This window comes from Athene noctua, chromosome 13, assembly GCF_965140245.1.
Source record: "Athene noctua chromosome 13, bAthNoc1.hap1.1, whole genome shotgun sequence".
NCBI lineage: Eukaryota > Metazoa > Chordata > Aves > Strigiformes > Strigidae > Athene > Athene noctua.
This window is the reverse complement of record NC_134049.1, coordinates 22,559,604-22,578,009: the sequence shown is the minus strand read 5'-3', so window position 1 is coordinate 22,578,009 and position 18,406 is coordinate 22,559,604. Positions and strand designations below refer to the sequence as shown.

The following is an 18,406-nucleotide window of genomic DNA, read 5'->3' as shown; positions in this document are numbered from 1 at the left end:
CTAGTGTTTATTTGTCTTTTTTTGCATACAGATATAGGAAGGGGGCAGGTGAAAGAGGAGGGCAAAGCCTCTGGGGATCCAGGCACCTTCCACCAGAGACGAGGCCCCGCTGCCTGGGTACCCGAGGTGGGCAGAAGGTCCCCATTTCTCCAACCACAGAGGGGGCGAGCAGAGGTTCACAGACCAGGACCAAGCGAGGCTGAAGAGCAGCCCACTGGGTGAGAGCAGTGCCCCCAGCTGTGCGGTACTGCTGCCGGCTGGCAGAGCGCAGGCGCAGGGAGCGCCTCGGCCCCAGCGATGTTTCTTGCCTTGCTGCTCACAGCTAACTGTGCCGATCCTTGTGCCGCCGGGACACCGGCGAGGGAGCGGGTCTTGTGCCCGGAGCAGTGCCTGTGCACTGAGCCCTGCAGGTTTTGCCTTCAGGCCCTGCGACTTCAGCCTGACGAGAGATTATGAAGGTAGGGCGGGGAGCGGGCTTGCAAGATGGCAAGTGCTGTTTAATTGCTTGGGAAGATGACTGTTAATAAACTGGGCATGGTAACACTTCACAGGGGTGGAAAGGGCTGATGAATGTAGAGCCACTCAGCGACCTGTGAGTACCTGAAGTGCTGTTATGTTCACGGAGTGTTTCCAAGTGGGTTTGGTTCTCACTCCCAGCCTGCCCCATGTGAGGGGCTTGGAGCTCATCGTGTGTGTGCAGGCGGGCTGGAGTTGGGGGCTCCAGCAAGCTGTAACAATTCCCATTTAGGTTTGACCTTTTGCTGGATATTAAAGCCTTGCTGTGGTTCAGTGAGATGAACGCTGCAGCAAACACAATTCCTCAAGATGAAATATCTCTCCAGTGGGTAATTCCAGCCTCATTTGAGGGTTGTTGTATTTTTTTTTTCTTTCCCGCTGAATCATTTATTCCTGGTGTCAGGAAGGTGCAGAATGACTTTCCCCACTGGCTTTCAGAGCTTCATTGATTCTTCAACTCCCACTCCTGCAAATCTGCTGGAACAGCAGCCCTTTGCCTCTCCAATTTTCCCAGGAGGGGGTGGGGAAGGGGAGGGTCTCAGGACTGGGGGAGCTCTTCAGTGAACCCATTCACAGTCTGGGGCAGATGCCATCATATTTTAAGCTCTGTAGTCCAGAGGCAGTGTCTTTTGATTTGTAGGTTTTTTGTCTTTAAATGCCTTCTCAGCACTCGGCTGTCTGCATGGTGAAGGGGGAAGCAGGACACATTAAAACTGCTGGTGAACGCAAGTTTTTTGCTGGAAGGATGGGGGGGAGTGGGGCATGATCCCACATCTTGGGTCACCCTGAACACCATTTGGACACTGACACCGGTCACCAAAGACAGGGCAGGTCCCTGCTTGACACAGCAGTTTTCAGAGAAAAATGGGAGCAGGATACATTACAGCAACCCCCCCAGAACACGGCAGTAATGACAGATCAGTGGTAGGAAGGGGAGCAGTGAGCAGGATCATCTGCTACAGTCGGTGTGTATATATGTGTGTGCAGCACCTACGGGAATTCTTGAGATTGTACAGAGCGCCGGAGACCTTTGGCCCTTCCTGCTTTCTGGTTCACTGTTGCAACTTAACTCCTTTGCTCACAACGGGTATGAATCTGGTCCTTTCAGCAAAGGAAAGCAATCTACTCCCAAAATATGTGTAGTGAACAAATTAAATCACTGCTGTCTGCCAGACAGGAGTGACTGAACCCAGGCCTCTGCCTGTCATCATCAATCTATTTGCAGTCCCGTATCTGAGTTCACACTTCATGTTCTGCAGCGCAGCTCCCCTCTCTGGGCTCCTCCGAGACATGGAAATGCTCTTCCCGTGCGGGGGGAGGTGGAAGGAGAAGAGGCAATGGAGGGAGACCTGGAGAAAACGGGGTCCCAGAGCCCCCTAAGAGGTTGGGAACCCAACCCAAGATGTACCATCACATCAGTGTGTGATCCCTTGTGCGTGCAGGAGCTGGCCTGGGCCAGCGTGGCTCTGCGCTTTGGTGGGCGCTGAGGGAGGTGAGGGAGACGGGTGGGTGTGAGACACAGAGCTCCGGCAGAGGAGCAGCTGGAGCCGGGCAGCCGCCGCATGGACCCTGGCCTTTCAGCGGGGCTGAATGGATGCCTTGTGTCCAGCAAAGCTTGTCGCCAGGCGCTTACTACCAAGCTCTATAGCTTTGATTTCAGGAGTTTCAATCAGTCTGACCATGCCCATTAGCGCTCACACGATTCCCCTGCCAAGTAGCTGTAAATGTTGCCATTCGTTCTGTGCTTGGCCCAGTTTCTCCTGTTTATTATCCTAAATATGCCCAGGACATGACCCTGCTCCCCCTCCTCAGCACTCACTCCAATTCCATTTATTTTCTACTTCTTCATATGAACCACTGGAACATAAGTACCATTCAAAGGACAGAAAAATAAAGGGAGGTGTATGTTCACAGAGATGCTGTGCCCTCCTTGGGATCAGGCACGGTGCTCTGGCATCAGTGTCGGATGGGCTCAGACAGCTGTAAGAACAATAAGAAATGCAAAGGGGTGCTGCTGGGTGGCTGCAGGGGAGCTGGGGGTTGGAAAGCAATGGAGGATACTCGGTGCTGGCAGATATCTAAGTCGCTCTTTATTGCAGTGCTACACAGGAACAAAAAAGATCAATATTTATTAGTTGCAGAAAGCATAATTTTGCATGAAAAGCATCGATCAGCGTGTCAGCCGAGACAATGTCATTACATCTTCTTTATGATTTGGTCAACATCCCTTTGTGAATAAGGACATTGTTCCCTTAGATGGATAGAGCCAGGGGGGGGTGTGTGTGAAGGGAGAGTTTAGTACAGCGCTGTGGTTAGAGGGGAGCAAAGCAGGGGCTGCAGTAGTGTTTGGTGTCACAGGATGGGTTTAGGGGCTCTGGCTTTGGCTCTGGTTCTCTACCTCATCATTCTGTGAGGTCAGTTTGCCATTGGGGTCTAAGTACCACCAAGCAAAAATCACTGCTTCAGAGTCAGGTCCTAACTTTTCAGGTTTTTTTTCTCTGTGAAACAAGCTGCTTGCCCACTGGGGTCAGGGTGAAACCTCCCCCCATAAGATAGCATTGCACAATTACGGGCTTTATGGGATGTTTATATAAGGCAACCCAGCATATGTGGTGAGGCTGCCTGTCAGTCCCAGCTCTCCTCCAGTCATTCTGGTGCACAGCGACTGACTGCAGCCCAACCTGACCTGTGGGTGGAGGTGTCCAGGGTCAGACCACAGGCCTGAGGACCACATGCAGCTGCCAAAGCTGTTTGTTCAACCTGAGCAGCGAGTTCAGCAGCTGGTCAGCCAGTCTGCCTGGGCAGGCTGGTGGGGCACGCATGGCATGGGGAGCCTTGGACCTGCTGGGCGGGCTGGCTCTCACCCGGCCAGCTGGTGAGCCAAGGTGGGCAGGGGATGTGGGAAAGGGCTGTGGGCACTGCCATGCAGAGCTGGGAATGGCAGAGGCATGGAGGAACTCTGGGGTGGCCTTCAGTGGGATGGAGAGCTGTTCAAGAGGATCCGGAGGGAAGTAGGAAGGCGAGGAAGGTGGAAGTTGTTGCAGCTGGACACAGAGCCAAAGGGAAGAGGCTTCTGGAGCTCCAGACAGCTGCTGCTAAAACCTCTCCTTGCTGTGGGTCCAGCAGGCAGGGCCAGCTGTGATACAGAGAGGTTATAGCCCTCCCCACCTCTGCGTGACCGGCAGCCTGTGCCTGAGCATGTGGCAGCAGCAAGATCCCCTTATGCCTCTGCAAAAGCAGTTCAAATCCTGCCATTTCCAGCACTGCGCTGGCCCCAGCAGAGATACAGGAGCACAAAGAGAGGGCATGGAAACAGCAGGCCCTGTGGTTTTACAGAACGCCTGAGTCAGGACTCCTGGGTCAGGATTCCCAGCAGTGCCGCTGACTCCCTTAGGGCAAGCCACAAGTCAACCGCAGGCACTGCAATTGCAGAACTCGGCTTCCACTTAGACACCAAAATAATCAGCTGAACAAAAGCTGCTTGCTGCAGTCACTGGGGGCATAGTGACTTTTCAGAAAAGTCCTGCTGTAAAAGTCGTGATTGGAGCAAGCAGTTCCTCCGGTCTCCAGCCCTGTGCTGACTGTAAGCCAGGAAAGCGTGTCCCTGGCTGGGTAAAAAGATCCTGACCAGTTCACAGGCTGGCTGTGAGTCTTAATCTAGGTGTTTGTAGATAAAAGGTGTTGTCAAATGAAGATGAGTGGCTCTGTCTGGCTATCTGAATGATGAATGAGGTGTGGTTCCATAGAAGCAGAAGGGACTTCCATTGTGCATCCTAAAATACAGTTAAGACAGCTGTTTCTGCTTCCACAGCCTGCCTAGCCTGACAGACAGCCCTTCTGTCAGCGAGAGAGGCCGCTGAAGAGGTGGTACAGTCAGAAGGCTTGGTTTAAAGGACACCAGTGCCTGCAGCCCACCTGCATTATAGCTGCTGCTGCAGAGATCCATGGGTCTGGTATCCCCAGCATAGGAGGCAGGTGGCTGAGAGATGTCTTGACCGTAGGAGCTCAGGACTGCAGCATGCTGGGCCTGTCAGGGTTCGCAGGATCAAACTGTTGATCCTCAGAGAGTGTGGGGTGACTGTAGGTAGCGTAGGTGAGACAGTGGGCATGGGTAGGGCCTGAGGGTTGTGTTGCATCGAGAAGCATTGGGAAGAAATGAGTTTTCAGCCCCACTTTCACTCGACCAGTTGCAGTGCACAGAGCAGGCAGCTCTGCCGCATGGAGTCTCAGTGAGAGAACCATTAATTTTGTATTAGGACATAAAAACTGTTTGAGCTGAACAGACCAATAGTCCTTCCAGCTCAGTATCCTGTCTCCACCAGAAGCCAAGGCCGGATGCCTTAAAGGAAAGCATAAAAATCCCATAATGCCCATAATTGTGCAGTACTACCCTATGGGGGGAGATTTCCCCCTGACCCCAGCTGGCAGGCAGCTTATACCCTGAAGCAGGAGAATCAATAGCTGTTATGATTTTCATTTGAGCTAGTGTCACTCCAATGCTGTTCTTATTCACATAAATGTCTGATTCTGTTGTGAAACTCTCTAATGCTGTTTGTTATACTGCTCTTCTGATATCCTGGTGAGGAGCTGATGTTGTCACATACAGTGTTCAGGGTAGGTCCTGGATGACCTACCGCAGGCTGCGCTTAGGAGAGAAGAGGAACTTAGCCCCTTCCCCACCACCCCAGCCAGTCCCTTCTTGTGCTCTTTATTTAAATTTAACTCCCCACAACCCTGCTGTAGAGTGACCATGGTGGGGAGGAGCAGCATTGACCATTCCCATGTCTGTATTGGTTTTTGGCTCAGGTGTTGCTCTACAAGCAGCCATTTCTTTGCAAGTTTCTTCACCTCTGGAATGTTTTCTGGGTATTCATTAGAGAGGGATTGTGGGGCTAATGGGAGACTGGTTGATCTATGGCCAGGTGCAACCTCCTCACCACTACTTCAGGTGCTGGAAGCACTTTCTTGTCTGGCAGTGCCCTGTCAATCCTTTTTTCCTTGGAGATCCCAGCCAAACCTCTTGCTGTTAGTGCCAGGTGAAGCCTTCTGGGGAGCTGAGCAAGCAGTGTATGACAGAGGCTGGAGCAGCTGGAGACCAGGACTTACTGGAGACAGGCTTACTGTGATGTTTGGGAGGAGAGCTCGGCATCACTTCAACTCTCATGAAAACTTTTGGTTAGATTTTCACTAAGTCAGTAAAAACTTAGAGTTTTGCCCAGGAAAAACTTACCCACTTCCAACTAGCCATCTTTAGGGTGAGATAGTCAGCCCAGAGACTGCCTCTTCCACTTCTCTGGCTTCCCCCAGCCCCCACCAGTCCTGAGTATGGGAGAAATTAAAAAGAAGACTACCCATGAAGGAGCGGCAAAGGTGTGTTTGCCTGCTAGCAAAACAAGAGAGGGGAATGAAGGCAGGAGAGCAGGTCTCGTCATGTAGAATGGGGAGGAGGTGACACAGCCTGTGATAATTGAACCATTAAATCTAGCAAAGGCACCGACACACAATGTGGCTCAGGGAAACAAACGTTCTGTAGTAACAGTAACTCTCCAATAGCAAGCAATAATAAGTATCTGCAATCATTTTTCTGCTGATCCAGTGCTTAATCCTATTGTTCAGTCTTCAGGTCGAATTGTCCTCAAACCACGGTGCAGAGGCCAGATAGGTTTAGAGAGATGTGCAGGCATGATTGAGGGGAAATTTTGGTTCAGAAATCCATTTGTAAATGTCTCTCAAAAGTCTGCTCTTGTTTCCTGTGCCTCCTCTCTGCCAGCTCTTCCACCTCCAGAAATCTCTGCATCGGAGGGAACTATTTCAGGTCGTGGTCAAGTCCCCTTTATTCTGCCCCACATCTCCCAGCGAGTTCACTCGCTCACTACAAAGAATGCCAGAACTGCCTGAGACGGTCACAAAATTGGCTGAAATTCCTTACAGTTTACAAATCTGGCTTTAACTCTTTTTATTTATTGTAGGTCTGGGGAGGAGGTTTAATCCTTCAGCTGCATTCTCAGACTTCTCAGCTGTGAGATCTAAGAGTGCCATTTTTGCAGTAACAAAAGTAGAATTTTTCATGCAGACACAGGGCCCCAGCAGCCAGGGACTGAAGAACAACACCCTGTTTCTGAAAGCTTCACAGTAAAGTACAGGCTTTAGTGGTTTGGGGCTTCCAGGGCCGATACCTATCTGGACAATATCTTTATAGGTTCTTAATTCACTAATCCTGTGCAGCGTATCAGACCCCGTTGGATTGTTGTTCATACTGTAAAGTACAGGTGCAAGGTTTGACCAAGGCTGCTCAGATCTGGAGTTGGGTTTGCGGTGCTGGGTGTCCCTGGCCAGGGGCAGAGCCTCGGTCCCATGTTTGGTGACCAGGTCCTGTTTGGCACCGGTGTGCTCAGGGTGTGAACGTGCTTATTGCTGGGGTGCTGGCAGGAGTCCTGGAGCTCCAGGCAGTCTTCATCTGGGATTAAAAGCCAAGACAAAGAGAATTTTACCTCTCTACTGGCTTGGGTTTTTCAGCTTTTTTCAGCTGGGTAGAGGACATGGAACAGCAGAAAAACACTTTCTCAATCCCATGTCTGGCCAGGCAGGGGATTGCATAATGCTGCAGATGTTCCAGCTGTGCTGCCCAAGTGCAGACGACTTTGCTGGGTGTTGCTTCTGTCTTGGTTTACTCTGGGCTTTGGGCTACCAGGCTGTGGCGGAAAAATAACTTACTAGTGTTAACCATGTACTTTCTTGGCCTGACAGCCGCATGACACCGAGCACTGACAAGAGCTGGTAAGAGGTCTCTCTTTTTCCTGAGTGCAGATACATTTAGAGCTAGTGATTCAGCATTCAGATGCTGTTTCTCCCACAGCAGCATCCTTCCTGAATAGCTCAGTCCTCCCAAATTGGAGTGAATGATGCTAGTGTGTGAGAACACCTGCTATATTTTGCTAGCAGTTGAATGATGGGATGTCCCTCCTTTCCTCCGCAGGTATAGTCCCAGCTCACTGTTTCTGTATTGCTTCTGAATCAGCTTCACCACTTCGCTTGCTCAGTCGCATAGGTCTTCATAACAGGACAGGAGTGTGACCCTCCACTGGGCAGGAAGGGGTTGAACTGGAACAGAAAAACATGCCAGAATGTGTGAAATGGGTGTTGTCGGGGCTGGGCATGATGTGTGGCTGGATCATGAAAAGTTCTTGACTCCCTGTAACTCATTCCCTCCCTGGGGCCATCTGAGCTTGATTATGACTTTCCAGAGATGTCCCAGATGCCTGGGATTTGTTTTCCTCTTCTTTCCTTCTGATACCTCTTCCCTAATCGTGGGAGACTTCTGCAGCTTGGGGTTGACCTTCTCTGCTTGGACTGGACCAATGCTCCCTTGGTGAGTAGGTATTAATGGCAGGGGAGGGCAGGGCTTGTGATAACTCAGTCTGGCAGCGCCAGCCCCGTCAGCCCCGATGTGATGGAATAGTCTTTGGAGACCCAAAGAGCTTCAGTCAGCTCTTCTTTCTGAAAAGGGTTGTCGTAAAAGGACTAAAGGAAAGTAACCATAGAGCCCTGAAAACCTGGAGGAGGGGATGAAAATTGAGACATAAGAAGGTAAGGCAGTTTAAGAAAAAGGTTAAGGTGATCATTATCCCTCTAATGAGTGCTGGTGTTAGTAAATCTGGACTTGATCCTGCTCTTCCTACTGATGAAACTCCTGCTGGTGTCTGTGTCTGAAGGTGCTGGAGTAGTAAAATGTGTGTGCTGGGAGCAGGGAGGCCCCAGACGTTGCTGTCACATGTGCTCAGCCCTGCTGAGGAACCCTGTCGGTGGAAGGGGCTTTCTGGGCAGTGCAGAGGGCAGTGTCATTTGGGCTCGCAGCCTTGTGACACCTGCCTGGCTTCAGAGCTCGTCCCTGCAGCTGCAGGCAAGCGTTGTCCTCTCCCAGGCACCCCAGACCCCAGGACTCATGGATCTTCCTTGGGAGAGTGGGAGGGTGTGACTGGGCAGAGGCTTGCTAGCAACACTGTGGTTTCATTTCAGCAGAGGAATTAAGGGTTTTCCCTCTGCCAAAGATTTATACACAACTGTCTCAACCAGACCATCCCACCACTTCTCTGAGCCGCAGGCAGACTTTTGAGAGCTGGTTGCAGGATAGTTTCCTGCAGCTTAAGATGCTGCCCGTCAGCAGTTAGTTGGGCTTTGGTTTCCCTGAGTTCAGACCTTGGACTTTGTGGCCGTAGCACAGCATGGAGCATGTTCTGTGGTGGCGCAGCGTGAAGGCAGAAACCTCAGTCTTTGTTCTTTCAGCGATGGTGGTGGTGATGTCAAGGTACCATCCTATTCCCTGCATATGGTTTTCATCACCCTCCTATTAAGCTAAGCCAGCTTGTTAATAGAGCACACATCCCAGGACCCAGATTTGTAAAACAGATCAGCTGCTCTTGCTGCAACATGCAGTGGCAAGGAGCAGTGGTGTGTTGCAAAGTGATTATTTCCTCATGTCGTATCAGCCTGACATGATGCCAGGACACTTTAGGAGTAGGAAGTATCTTTAGTTTGTGAGCAGAGTTGCTGTTTATCTCTGTTTCTCCTATTTCTATATCCCCTACACAGTGATGAGACAACCTGGTGTCCAGGAAGGACACCTTGTCACCACTGTGCCTCTGGAGGTCGGTGATCTGTGACTGCTCCATACACATGCACACACTGAGGTGCATTAGAGGGGCCTCAGCTGCCTGTGTCACTGCCATATCCTGCCCCCACCACCAGCCCTGGTTCCCCAGGCTGGAAGGGCTTTGCTGTGGGGCTGGGAGGGTGGAAGCCAGGACTGGCAGCTGGCTGGGCAAGGGAACCACTTCAGACATTGCACTGGAGTTGGCCCCAATCAAATATTTTCTGCCACTGATTCTTACCAGTCTTGTGGCATCCCCAAATGAGGCACGGGGGATTACAAAACAGTCAGCTTTCGTTTAAAGCCTGACCTTGGCATCGGGCTGTTAGCATGGCAAGGAAAAGCGATGAGTTAGCTGGCAGCCTGCCTGTGTGTGGCAAGGGCTCTTTAAAGCCTCAAAGGATGCATTAGTTTGATGTCAGAGGCTTTGTCTGTGGCATTCCCTGGAATAATCATCCTCTGTGTGTGTGTGTGTGTGTGTGTGTACATGTATTTCGTGCTTGTCTGCATCTCTGATGCTCCCCCATCCTGTGTCCGAAGAGCTCAGCTAGACAGCATGGATAACTCCAGTGAGACAGATGGAGATGGATCCAGGCCTCTGTGGGGACAGCTGCATCCCTGACAGTCCCCTCTGGTCGAGCACCTGTTAGGAACTATACTTAGCATGGGAAAACTTTCCAGAAAAGAGAAACCAGGGGAGAAGTGGGGAGGCAGAAAGGCTGGGAATTTAGCCTCATTCTTTCCAGCACGTCCTGAAGCTCCAAAAATGCCTCTCAGTAATAGCATCCAAAAATGACAATCAGGTGAAAAGCAGGCAGCCTACCAAGGCGTGCTGGCACCGTTCGGAGACAGCCTGAGCGAGTGACGGCTTCATAACTCCTGGGTGAAATGCCAGGAAGCCTGGTGTGTTTGTCCTGACAGGCCCCAGCGGTCCAGATCACCCAGCAACTGCCATATGGGAACTCTGGTAGATACTGAGTGAGTCACATGCTGGAGGGGGTCACAGGTTGGGCCTTCGCTGTAGCGAGATGTGAGGCAGGGCAGACTCCCGTGTCCATCACGTGTCACCCGGGTCTATTGCAGTACTTCTAACGCTCCCCAGTGCAAGCAGCCCCTGTTCCTGTGTGCCTGTGCTCCAACCCATCTGCCGCACTTACAGCCATCCCCTCCTGCCCATCGCCCCTGCGCCGAGCCGCCTACCCTAGAGCTCCTGTGGAATGAGGGGGGGAGGAAATCCTCCTCCTCTTGGTGCCATGCAAGCTTCTCTGTGAGAAGATGGGAGGCTTTTCATTTCTGCTTTTTATAAATGAAGAACCTGAAGTTAGGTGCTGATGTTCTGGTGGTAATTAAGTGTGCCTTTCCCCCTGCTGCCCCCCTTCTTGCCGTAGGGGCTCCCTGGGAGACTTGCAAGGAGGCAGACTGAGCCGTGCTCTCTTGCCTGAGCAGAGGCAACAGATCCGGGTAGGTTTAGAGACCATATTTTCTTTTATATTCTTTTCCTTTGGTAAGTGATGAGCTGCATTTTCACCACCCAAGACTCCCATTGGCACAGGAGGTGCCCAGCGACCATCTCTGCTGTGTCACTGGTGACCGGCAGCAGTGTCTGCCACCTCTCTAAACCACTCCTCACCTTCCTCCCTGGGGAGGAGGTCCTGAGCTTGCTCCTTGGAAAGAGTCCCCTGCCCGGGGCTCCAGCTGGTGAAGAGTGAAACTCTACCAGTGCTTTGTAAGTGCAGGAAGCTTCGAATGAATGGGAACCCAGGAGCTCTCAAATGCCTGGCGAGCCGTCCGGCAGCAGGGCCCAGGTCCCGGCGCTGAGAACAGGTGGCACTGCCTCCCTGGAAGGACGGTGCTTCGCTTCCAGCTGCCGTCCTACCCGCACGCCCTCTCTCATACCTGCACGCCGCTCGTGCAGGCAGCTTTTCAGTATTTACGGCCACCTGGGCTCTTGCTTAGCGAGGGGATTTGCTGTACTTAGATGAAAAATGCAACAGGAACTTTAAACTGTTCCGTTGGTAAACTGAGTTCAGTTCCCCAGTCCCTGCAGCTGTCCTCTGCCCTGTTGCCCTCTTAGCAAGAAGCAAGAAAACCATGATGTTGCATTTAGGACCCACCAAGCACTATGGATTTTACTAAATATCTCCCCTGAACCATGTTCTTAGTCCGTGTTTTCCCAGCCTCAGGGGGAGGATGTGGATGTGAAGCCAAGAAAGGGAGTACAGCGTATCGTGAGGATATCCGCAACATCCCGACCTGATAGGATAAATGTTCCTACCTGCCTAATCTGGATTTTTGTGGCACTGGAACAATTTGTGTTTACACACCTGTGCAGCATCTTGCCATTTCCAGGTGCTCAAGACCTGCTGGTACTGGTGCCCGCTGTGCCAGTTCTGATGCCACCAGATTGGTCTCTGTGCCATCAGAGGTGGGGAAATGCTTGTCTCCTTTCAGTGGCCACTTGCAGCTTTTTTCTCTTAAGACTGGGAAAATCCTTCACATTTCCCAACTTGTCTATGTGGCATTAGAAAGTGATACATAGAGAGACTCACACCTATTATATTTCTGCTTGGAAGCAGGAGAAACTGGAGGTTGTTCCTAATCTCAGTCATGGAGATGGATTGACTAAAACTGGTAAGCGCGGGATAACTGGGTAACCCGTGTGTTAGTTGCAGGGTGCTTAATATCTCTATGCCATGGAGGCTTTCCTGAAACCAGAGGCACTAACCAACATAAATTGCTTCTGTCAATGTGCTTTATTGGACTACATCAAAGTAGAATCGATAAAGAGTTAAAAAAAAACCCAAAACGGGTTTACTAAACCAGACCAAGTCATAAACAGATTAGAGTGCTGTGGAGGTCAGGTTTCAGCTGGCATTCATGAAAACAGGGGGGTTCTGGTGTTTTCAGAGGGTGATTCATTGCACTGGAATATTTCAGAGGAGAATCGTACAGGAGTTGTTAACACAGTGCTGCAAAGAGAGGGGTTCCTTGTGTGTCAGGTTTCTGCCTCCAAATTTGCTGTCACAGATTTGCACTGATACAATTTGTATCAGTATAAGTTATCTGTTTCCACTTAACCTAGATGAAAACCTCAGTGTGGTTATTGCATTCTAAGGTTGCTGGAACTTGTTAATAATTTAGAATAATAAAATCAGTCAAATTAATTCATTCCTAAAATTGAGTTTATTTGCATTGGCTTGTCTTTTTTTTTGTAACAGATCTCTCTGTGGGCATATGTTTGTGTAAGATTTTTGTATGGGCTTGTGGGTGTTTGTGTGCATACGTAATTTCCTTCATCATCTTACAACCAAGAGAAACTGTGCTGGATTTAAATGTTGTACAAGAAAAATAGTTTCTCACTGCCTGTGAATATATTCAGTGAAGGTCCACCCCAAAGTGAAGTCGAATAGCTAAGGTATAAATCCATGGGAAAAAAAAAAAATGGGGTTTGTAATGGAAATGCTCCCTTGTTTTAAATTATAGCTAGGCATATGTGAAGCTGAAATTCATGCTGCAGCATCCAGACGGTGCCTCAAGCTGGCCACACATTCCCAGAAATAAAGAAAAATACCAGAGCCTACCTGCAAAATGACCTTTCTCCTAACACCGACTTGCAGCTCAGAAGCTTTTGTGCTGTAAGAGGCAGGGTAAGATACATGAAGTGACAGATTGCTGCTGACAGTGAAAGGCTCTTTCAGCTGCATTTCTCTACAGCCACAGTGATATATCCAGGGGCTTGTTAGAGGAACAACAGCACCAGCCAATAACCAGTTGGTCTAAGCCCTAGAGATAGACCGTATGTCCCACACTCTGTTTCCTAATCTGCCAATGTAGAGTAAATTCAGCTGCCATATCACTTCTCTCTCTGCATGTTATATAGCAAAGAAATGCACCTGTGTATTTATCTGTCTACGGCAATGCCTATATCTATAAATAACAATGTTTGTATCTGTGCACGCGTGTGTGTGCATATTTATGTGTCTGTTTATTTATTATGGGTGAGGCTGGTTGCAGAGCAGTCCAGAAAATGGAAATCCTTTTGTGCAAATCACGCTTTCTTGGAGGAAAGGAGAGTCAGCAGACCAGGGGTGATGAATTGGCCCTGAACCTCGATGACAATTTTTTTTTTTAAAAGGCACAACAATTTCAGGAAAAGGGTCTCCAAAAAAAGTCCAGTTTCGGGAGGTAGCTCAATTGAATTTCTGGTTCCTGGCTGCCTGCCTGGAGGGCCTCTTGTCACTTCTACTTTCTTCCAACAAGGCAGAAGGCGGAATTGACAGCAGCCTTCTCGCCAGGCTGTTAGAGAAGCAGGGAAGCCAGATGCTTTGCCTCCCTGCTCCCTCCCCCTTCTGCAGCCCGAGAGCCAGAGAGTTAAGTTGCTTAACTTTTCCATCCTTGCTCTCCAGTGTTCCTGGTCTGACCCAGCGGGGATCCTCAGGAATGAGATAATGGCTGGTAGTCAGCGCGTGTGCTCAAAGGGGTTCCTCGCTTTTGAGGACTAGGAGTGTGCCTGTCACACAAAGTATCGTTATGCTTTTGTACAGAAAAGTAAAATTATACTTTTGTATAGTTTATGCAGAGAGGCACAGTGGTGGAAATGGTCTGATAGATGAGCCTCTGCCCTAGAGCAAAACCAGGGCAAATAGTTGTATAATGTGATTTCAGAGCTTCCATTCCAAACCCACTTCTAAACTCACTCTCAGCCCATGCTATCTGTGTAACTGCATATAGGGTGCATTGTAGGTGATAGCTAAAATACTAAGATTTCTTCTTCAAGAACGGTATGCTCAGCCCCTCTCTTTTCGTCTTTGTATAGGATTGTCGTCTTTAGATGTTAAGAAATATAAGACAGCTTCAGTTGCTGTTGAATTAACATTTCTGTATGCATCATTTAACCAGATAATTTGCTGACTCTAAAATTTTTGTGTAATCAAATTGGTTGGCTGTTTTAACATTCTTAAGTGGTAGTTAAAACAATGTGGAGAATGGACCCGTTTCTTTTGATTGAGGGCAGTAGAAGGGTAAGGTTCTCTAATGTGTTTTTTTGAGAGAGGACCTGCTCCGAGTCAGGGGCTGTGCATTTCCAGCACACACGACCCGGAGTTCTTGCCTTCCCTTTCCAGTCTGGTGACAACGACAAAATGGGGTGACACATTGGTAGCGGATGGCCAGGAAATGACACCCTCTCCCTCCCCAAGCTCATCTCATTGCAAAAAGCTCTGTACGCCGGTTAAGATGAGAACCCCCCTTCTCTGCTAAGCTCATCTGTACTGAAACTGGCTGTCTGCGGGTGAATGTCTCTGCAACCTCTTGGCTCTGCTGGGGGCATCCTGAGAAACAGTGAAATCGTAGGGTTTCATTAAAATACACACTGTCCTTTTCTCCTCCTCTGTGCTGCTTTATGTCTTCTCTATACCCAGAAGTTATATCACTGTCTATCCAGGGCGTGCTTGTACACTCCCTCCTTCTGCCACTGGTCTCTCAGTCCCTCTGCCACCTTCCCCAGGCGGGGAGAATCATGATGGAGCAGGCGTTCCTCCTCGTCTGGCGTGCACCGCTGCCTGTGCCAGCTCAGGCAGGAGTGAACGTCAGCCTAGGGCAAACCACGAACATTTGTAGCCTGCAGCAAGGCAAAAACTGTTGCCCAGAACAGCCTTTGGAAATATTTTAATTACCCCTGGTTGAACTGGCAATCAACTAACTTCAGGTAAAGATCACAAGTGGAGACAAAGTCTAAGGGGAATTTTATGCTTGGAGTCAAATTTCAGCAACATTTTTGAAGCATTTCTAATTGGAATGGTTTAACAGCCATCATCAAGCATCCCCAAATCAAAACACTTCTGATGTACATGGAAAGCAAATCACAGTCGTGCAGCTCTAGCACAGTATTGAGATGAGTGAACATGGGGCTTATGAAAGAACCAGCTTAACCACCGACGTCTTTCTGAGCAGCCATATAGTCAGAAGACTTCTTTAATGGACTGTGAATCAAAAAATGAATTTTTTTTTTGTTTTGTTTTTCCAGACGTTCTACTGAAAGAAGAGCTTGCATCTGCCTGACTGCTTTCAGATCAAGTCATCTTTGCCAGCCAAAGCAGATTCTTCCTGCCTGCTTCCAAGAGGCATGAGCTTAAACAACTGGTCTCAGAGTGGGGTGTCTCTACAGTCTTAGCCATGAAGAGAGGTGATTTTTCCTCCCTGATAATTCAGTTTCCCATAAGGAAATTATCACACACAGAGAGGCGTGCACCTTTGTCTGTTGTGTCGACATGCACTGCTGGAAAGATTTATTTCAGTAATAAGGTCTTTGCAGTGAAACTTAACAAAAATGAGGGGGCAAGTTTATTAATTATATCTTTTACAGCTAATGAAAGATAATATTTAACAGAAGTAATTGCAGGCATCTGCCTTGATGGCACAATTCATTTTCAGTAATAAATGGTTTGTGTGTCCCTTTGTTGGACTGATCAGTTACAGAGACAAATCCAGCCTCGTGCTAAGCCCCTCTTATCTCTTTCCATCTGCAGAAGATGAAATGTTCTCCTGTTCAGTGTATATGGAAGAGTCTGGAGCTGAGCTGCTATCTCCATAACAGTAAAACTACAGTGAAATCTGAATTCTTTGTTCATGTTTCATTGCCTGCTTTGAGGAAAACAGTGATCATGAGATCAGACATCAGCCTCAGGGTGAGTATAGATACCACCCACACCAGCTCTTCCAACAGACAGCAATCCGTACCTGGTTCTCTCCACTCTTGTCTGTCCCTCGCAGCCCCGCTGCAGGCTCCAGGAGATGTAAAAGCCTTGTTCTACAGGACTCAGGTATTTCACCCCTCAAGCTGTTTCTAAGCAGCCTCTTCCACTTCTGCTGAAATACCATGTAGGAGCACTTGTCACTCATCTCAGCTTGTGTTCAAGCCATTTTCAAAACCTGGTCATGGATATACATTAGCTGTCTGTGTAGTAACTTGACAGGTTGTCGGAGCATATGCCCTTTGGTATCTGATACAAAGGGTGGCTTAGTAAGCCCTGACATTTGTAGAGTGGGCAGGCTTATTTTGCAGTATCACTGGTAATTTTTCTATGCTCCTAACACCTTTCAAGCAGGTTGGTAGATTCTAGCTCATGTAGGTGTCCATCTCTCACTATCTTCCTGCTACCTGAGGTACACTACAGAGCCTGTGGCACACAGTTGAGTGATTTTTATTCCCTCCACTTGAGGGAAGTATCTTACAACAATTTAAACTGGTCCACTGTGATTGACTCATGCCACCTATTTCTGAAATGCAGCCAACAAGACAAGAGAAGGATTAGGAAAGTTAACAGCATCCAGATCTATTTGGGACAGGAAGTAAAACCAAAAGTTGGACAAAACATCATAAACAGACAAACCCAGCATGCCCGCTAAACACAGAGCCATCCTGTGATGGTGTGACATGCCTTCCTTGGTTCATTTTTTTTTTCTTTAAAAACTGTTGGTGCAGTTGGTGGGTTCTCCCCATGGGGTTCACTGCAAATGAACTGTGACGGGTGAAGTCATTAGCTCTAATAGCTATGCACACCTCAAAACAACAGTCCTTCGTACCTAAGAGGTTGATGGGAACTTTTCAAGGAGGTGTTTATCTGTGTGCCACAGGGATCAGGATTAGGGCCAGTCTTCTGTAGTGTCTTCATTAATGAGCTGAAAGAGGGGGTAAACAGCATGTTAATGACATCGAGGGTGAAACGAAGAGAGAACAATGCAAAGGGCCAGGGGAGGGCACCGGTGCCAACCCCCCAGAGGTGAGTGGGGCTGGGTGGTATCTGCCATGGGCTTTCAGTCTGCCTTCACGTTGGCCCAATTTTGTAAGTAAAATACAGAGACGTGGGGCTGAGTCTGGGCAACCAGAGCAGTGGCTTGGAGTGTTTGTAAGGGCATCTTGTACGCTATAGTATTGGCTGCTCTGCTTTAAAACACAGGTTTTCTGCAGACACATCTTGTAAATATTTAAATGCACAAGTAGCGGGACCAGCAAGTCTGGGTGGAGATTTGCAAGCGTGGAAGGAAGCAGAGTGTGTGTGAGTTGCTTGTCTCTTTCTCACGTGTCTGCACTCGTATGTACACATCTTCCAATACCTTCCAGAGAGATTTTCATCTGAAGAGCTCTGACAGCCTTTCAGACATCAATCACCCAAACGCCGCAATAACCCTGCAAGGTCAGGAAGTGTTATCAGGTGGGGGAGAAGTCTGTGTCTCTGAGCTGTTCCTCAGAGGAACAATTTGCGCCTGAACAAGGAGGGGTGAACAGAGGGCAGAATGCAAGCGCGTGCATTTGCTGCACTCAGAGCTTTCCTGATTCCTAGAGCCAGGGATGGGAGCCAGGTCCCCTGAACCCCTGTTCTCCTCCTTGACCACTAGAAACACTTCCTCCCCACAGAAACCTCAGCATGAAACCACCCACAGGAGAACGGCTTTGTTGTTTGGCAGGGAGAGCACAGGCTCTGCTCTACCCAATCCGCAGGCGCATTTTTGGGGTTACATGTTTACTAAAATCTTGGCTTTGCTGGTCTGGAGAGAATAAAAGTTGATTGTTCACCAGCCAGGGATCGGCGTCTCCCTGCCTGTACGTGTAAATATCTCTGTACAGCCATACCAGGCCATAGGGAATGTTTGTGGTGCAGCAGCCTGCTTGTATTAGAAGCCTTGTCTCTCTTCTGTGGTAAACACGTCTCTTGTTACCTGTTCTCACTGAAGCTTTCCTGGCTTCTCCTATCCTTTACTTGGCCACTTTGGCTTCAGGGCCTCATCATAGCTGGATTGCTTTATTTATTTAATAATAAAACTTAAAGAACTGGTTGTTTTCCAGATTGCTCTGTCCAAGGCAGTGGCTGTCTCTGAGGAGCCAGGTCATGATGAGGTTAGTGTGGAGGGAAGCACGCTGCTTGGTGAGCCTCAGCTCTGCCAGCCCCACTGTTCTTTCTGCCTCTCAGCCTTCTCCAAGTGACCCCCACCCTTCTGAACTGGCAGGAAGGTTTATGATGCTGTGCAGGCTGTCCAGACCTTCCCAATTCCATCTCTTTCAGCATGTGGCAGGGATCACGTAAAAGGGAGTTCACAGCCCAAGTCTACGAACAGGACAATATGACAGTAGAGAGAAAATGACAGAAGACAGAGTGGGCCTTCCATCAGTTAGTTGTCCTGTGCAGGTCCTTGCTAGGTGTCACAGCATGTTCTTGCTGTCTCTCACCTGCTCCCTGGGCCCAC

At 49.1% G+C, this 18,406-nt stretch overlaps 1 long non-coding RNA gene across 1 annotated transcript; it reads left to right on the top strand.

The window, feature by feature from the left end:
- Nucleotides 1-284: 284 nt before the first annotated feature.
- Nucleotides 285-15,811, top strand: LOC141965530 (uncharacterized). The gene is made up of 3 exons (XR_012634475.1): nucleotides 285-458; nucleotides 15,189-15,347; nucleotides 15,691-15,811. It is a non-coding gene; the product is annotated as an uncharacterized LOC141965530 (long non-coding RNA).
- The last annotated feature ends 2,595 nt before the right edge of the window (nucleotides 15,812-18,406 follow it).